Source organism: Apium graveolens, chromosome 2 (assembly GCF_009905375.1).
Source record: "Apium graveolens cultivar Ventura chromosome 2, ASM990537v1, whole genome shotgun sequence".
Classification (NCBI taxonomy): domain Eukaryota; kingdom Viridiplantae; phylum Streptophyta; class Magnoliopsida; order Apiales; family Apiaceae; genus Apium; species Apium graveolens.
Window position 1 is genome coordinate 63,681,146 of NC_133648.1, and position 5,737 is coordinate 63,686,882.

Here is a 5,737-nt window from a genome sequence, read left to right on the forward strand (position 1 = left end):
TTGCTTGGTTAATCTCCTTTGTTACTTGCATAAGCTTGTTCCTTGATCACTTATTTGTTTTATGGTTCGTTTAACTCTCATTCTCGTTGATCGTTTAAGGGAACATATTTGTGCTCTTATACTTAGGATTTCCCTGAGCTCTTTTTAATATCTTTTATTCCTTTAATGATCTCCTTTTATAATCCTTGGATTTAAATCATTTAATCTTAATGCTTTAAACTTAATTCCTTTAGTGTCTGGTGGATTTTCGAGAAAAAAACAAAGTGCTCATTTTCGAAATCTGGCGACCTTTAGCTACACTCATATTCATTACGGAATACTGATATGAACTCAGAATTTTCATAATAGAACTTCTATATATGGTCGTCTGATAATATTTTACAATCAGCAAAAATTACTATTAATTAGGATTTCAAAAAGTTACAAAATTTGGGGTTATTACATTATAGACGCAACTTGTTTGATGGACAAATTCCAAAGTTGCCAAGACGGAAGACAAAACTTTATTGACAACTTCAGTACCATGATCAGTCCTAATTGTCTTAAACTGTTTTATGGAATTGAGTCTTGATATAGGACAATAAATCAATCAAAATGGAGGAGACTTCGGACTTATCAGGCAAAAGAAATACCCATGTGGTCCTGGATTTATCTTCAAGAATTGTTAAAAACTGGTTACAATTATCATTAGTTTTCTTAGAATACGGCCTAAATCAAACAATTAAGTAGAACAAGTAGTACTATCAGCAAAAGGAACACGAATCACAGTCAAGAAAATCAGTGTTATATTTTACACAATTTTTGCAATACAGAGGAGGGAACATGCCCCAACCTCGCATGCCAAATATCAGAATCAACAACACTAATTTGATTACACCAAAAACCTGAGAATGTGTTACTAGGACTAGACAAAGAAGAAGGCGGAGATGAATTGAACATATACAAGCCATCCGTAAGATTACCAATCTCAAGTGTCCTCTTCGAGATAGGGTCCTGGAGATAACAAGAAAAAGCAGAAAAACACACAGTAAAATTAGCGTCCTTGAGTAATTTAGAATTGGAAAATAAGTTGTGTGTAAGACCAGGCACACATAACACATGATGAAGTGTAAGACCAGATGCAAATTTTACAGTTTCAACATGAGTTACTGTAACTGAATGACTATTAGGCAGATGTAAGAAGGCATGGCAAGGAACATGATCTAGGAGTACATGTAACTGAGAGGTAATATGATCAGTGGCACCGGAATCAACTATCCAATTTGACTAAATATTACTAGATGACACAGAACTAAGAGTACCTGCAAGGTGGACAGATTTGGCAGTTGGCCAGGTAAAAGAAATAACATTCTGAGAAGTGCCAGTTGATTTCATGTTGTTATTCAACATCTAAAGTAAATGCTTGAGCTGATTCTCGGATAAACCTAGAGAATCCACACCTGCAGTCTCTGTAAAATTATTAGTCACATACTGAGGAGCATTCTCACTGGAATGAACTGCTACCTCTGCTGCCGTAGGTCTAGAATTTCCAGTTGAACCTCTTGGTTTTGGTTTAGGCTTACCGAATAAACGGTGCCAGGATGGATATCCAACAACATAGAAACATCTATTCTCAGTATGTCCAGACATTTGGCAAAACTCACAAACAACACTAGAATCGTGTATCTTTTACAAGGTTACGCAAATTGAACAATTTAGAAAAATTTCTCTGCGCATATCGAATAGATAACTCTGTCCAAATTAATGTGAAGAATCCATATAGACAATGCTATTACGAATATTAGCATAAACAAAGTTAAGCAACCAAGAAATTGCCATATGATTATAACGACTCCATTGAGAAAGTAACTGTGATGTAGCAGCAGGTTTAGGATGAGATCCAGTGGCAAATCCAAGTTTCATCTTCGATGCGAGAGCAATCTCCAACGACCGACTCCACTGTGAATAGTTATTCTCATTCAACACAATTATTGTAAGACTCATTCCAGGATTATCAGATGATGAGAGATAATACGGATGATTAATATCAATGACAGATGATGAAGAAGTAGATCCACTGACTACACTTGAATATGTAGCTTGAAACACCATTGTTGCACGGATGAAGCTCGAGAAACACAGTATGTTGAAGACGATGAACAATAAAAAAAATGTAAAACACAAAAAAAAATTGTAGAGAAAGATAACGAGATTGTGTTCAATCAGAAAATGAACATAATTGATGCGGAAAGATTGAGCTCTTGCTCTGATACCATGACAATTTGTATAGTTGCAGAGAGGAATTAAAGAAGAAGACGGAAGACTATTGTGAAAAACTAGATTTATATTCTGTTACATTACAAAAAACCTACCCACCTCTGTCATTTCTCTATCTCTAATATATATATATATATATATATATATATATATATATATATATCATTCTCTAACTGAATATGCCAGTTGTACTCTAGCCAACTAGACCTTTAGATGCTTCTTACTTTCCCCCAGCATACAGCACACATTGCTGCTCTCTTGTTTGTATACGAGTTGATGTTGTAATGTAAATGGCCCCATTGTCTTCTTTTGAATCATGTTGGATTGTATATTAGTAACAGGCTCCCCTGAGTAGCAAATAGACGAATAACCCCTGTTAAGTGTGCGGTACTTGATGTTATGCCCAAGATTCGGTTTAAGCATTATCCGGGTGGAAAACGGGTCAATTAAATGAAACTGAAGCATTAATGTCAGGATCTAGGAAAGATAGGGCGAGCCCACTTTCCCAGAAAATTAAGGGCACGCCCTCCATGATGTATGGATCAAAGATACCTTGAAACCTTAAGGGATGCCCTTAGAATGATACAAACAGGAGAGGCCTAGACCTCAAGGACGCGCCCTCTATGCCATGGATGGTGAAGGCGCGCCCTCAAGTTATGTGGAAAAGAGAATTTTGACTGATTTCTTGATGTGGCACCTACACATTGAAGTGTTAGGCAGTTCCCTCATTGAAGAGAATAACTTTAAATCCATTTAAAGAATGTATAAATCTAAAACTAATTCGTAGTTGTTTGGTGAGAGTTGAAAGGGCGCCAGGTCATATGTTAGAAGAAATTGATGATATCAACATACAAACTATCAGAATTTATGATCAGTATTTGATATTAGAGTTTAGCAGAAAGTGATGTCATCACCATTTGTTATCAGCATTTGCTGATCAATAATTGACATCAGTATTTGGTCACTTCAGCTTAAAGTGAGGAGATATTGAAGAAGGAAAGAATTTGCAGAATTCATATCAGAATAGGACTTTACTTCTTGTAGCAATCAATACATGGATATGTTTTAGGATTCCTTATTGTAATAAAATAGGATTCCTTATTGGTTGTGCAGCTGTGCAGTATATAAGCACATATTAGGTTTATACTTTATGTATCGCATATTGATACATCTATTATGTAACATAGCAGCTCTCAAGGATATATGTTTATCCTTTGAGAGATTAGTTTTTAATCAATTTTTATTAATCAATATAAAACTGTTTATATTGTTGAGTACTTAATTCAATTTATCTGCATAAACTGTATTCACCCCCCTCTACAGTTGTATTAAGGACCTAACAATTGTATCAGAGCTTGCTGTTGATAAAGAAATAGTTTAAGATCTAAAATCAATTTATAATGGCAGACAAAGAACCTAAACAAAATTCCCCACCACCACCACCAGCCAATCAACCTATCAATCGTAATATGAGCAGATATGAGGCTATAAAGTTTCTAATACTGAAGATTCATGAGTATCCAATATGGAAGGTGAAGATGGTCATCTATCTGGAAGCAACAGATCCTGAGTATTTGAACATGATGTATGATGGACCTCATAGGCCAATGAAGATAGTTGTTGATGTTCCAGGTCAAGAAGATAAGATGATTGATAAAGATAAGAAGGACTATTCTCCTGAAGATTTTTCATCTAATATGAAGGAGAAAAAACAAGACATATTTTGCATAGCAGTCTTGACAGTGTCATGTCCAATAGAGTTATTGGATGCGAAACTGCCAAAGAAATTTGGGATACTTTGGAAGTCAAGTGTCAAGGAACCATTGCTATTAAGAAGAACATGAGGACTATACTGACTCAGGAGTATGAACACTTTGACTCAAAATTTGATGAGTCCTTGACTGAAATCTATGACAGATTTCAAAAGCTGATCAATGACTTGTCTCTGGTTGACAAAGAATATGATTTGGAAGACTCTAACTTCAAGTTCCTTCTTGCACTCCCAGAAAAGTGGGACTTAAAAGTCACATCAATTAAGGATAATTATAAACTGAATGATATATTTCTAAATGAGATCTATGGCATGCTGAAAACTAATGAACTGGAGATGGAGTAAATGAGCAAAAGGAAAGGACCAAGAGTAAGACAGGTTGCCCTTAAGGTTGAAGAGAAGACAAAGGAGAAAGTCAGTAGAAAAATCCACTACAAAGGAAAGGCTATGATTGCTAAGTCTGATACTGAGTCATCAAACTTTGATGATGACTCAAACTCTGATAGTGAATTAGATACTGAAAGTGATCATGAAAATAATGAAGACATTGAACAAATGGCAGCTCTTTTGGTTAAAAACTTCAAGAAGATGGTCTACAAGAACTTTAAGAAAGGAAAGAGGTTTTCCAGGAATGGCTCCAGTTTCTCAAACACTGATAAGAGGAATTACAGAAGAAACTGTGATAGGAAGGAGTCAAAAACTGGAAAGTTTGACAAGTCAAGGGAAAAGTGCTACAACTGTAATGGAGTAGGACACTTTACATCTGACTGCACAAAGCCAAAGACTGAGAAGAAACAAGCCTTAATCACCAAGAAAAAGAACTGGGATGACACATCAGATTCAGATGATGGTGTTAACTATACTCTTATGGAAAATGCCGATATTGAGGCTGACAATGCTGAAGTAAAGTACCTCAGACCACACTTGATTTTGATACTGATGATATTTATGAATGAAGATTGTTTCTTAGATCTCTGCATGTTAGTTATAGGGATCAAACTCTTGAAAATGATAGGATTAAGAGTGAAAACCTTGATCTTAAGAAAATGAATGATCACCTAGAATCTGAGTTAATTTTCATGCTAGAAACTCAAAAGAAAAGAGATAATGCTTTGTATGTTAAATAATAACTATTAGAAAAGCATGCTTATCTAGAAAAAGAATTAGCTAAAGAAAGAGAAGTGATTAAGCTTTGGACTAGTTCAGGAAAAAACAACTCAAGGTTTAATAGAAAATGGTTTTTGGGGATCAGGATTAGGATATGCTGATAAGACTAATTTTGATAAGAGTAATAAACAAGGAAACTGAGAAAGTTAAACAAGTAAATACTGATGTTAAGGTAAAACTGAATCAGTTTCAGTTAAGACCTATTAAGTTTAACATAAGTGTTGATGCTGTTAAATTAGTTAATTAAAAAGGATCAACATCAACATCTAAGTCAAATTTTAAAACTGATAAGTATGAACCAGTTTATACAAAATCAGTAAATGTTGGTTAATGACTCAGAAGCAGCTTACACAAAAGTTGAAGGATGTTAAAGTGAAAAACAAGGAAAAACAACCTAGAAAGAATAGGAATGGAAAAGAAGGTGTTAATAAGGAGAACAAATATAAACCCATCTCTAATGCACCTAGAAAGGTCTGTTTTAACCGTGGTAGTGCTAATCATCTTGTTGTTGCTTGCAGGAAGAATAGAGGGATAAATATTGTT

At 34.9% G+C, this 5,737-nt stretch overlaps 1 long non-coding RNA gene across 1 annotated transcript; it reads right to left on the minus strand.

Annotated features, from left to right (window-relative positions):
• Positions 1-748: 748 nt before the first annotated feature.
• On the minus strand, positions 749-2,388 carry LOC141705962 (uncharacterized). Its single transcript, XR_012568548.1, has 2 exons — positions 1,302-2,388; positions 749-993 (listed from the first exon to the last, which is right to left on the minus strand). It is a non-coding gene; the product is annotated as an uncharacterized LOC141705962 (long non-coding RNA).
• Positions 2,389-5,737: the final 3,349 nt, after the last annotated feature.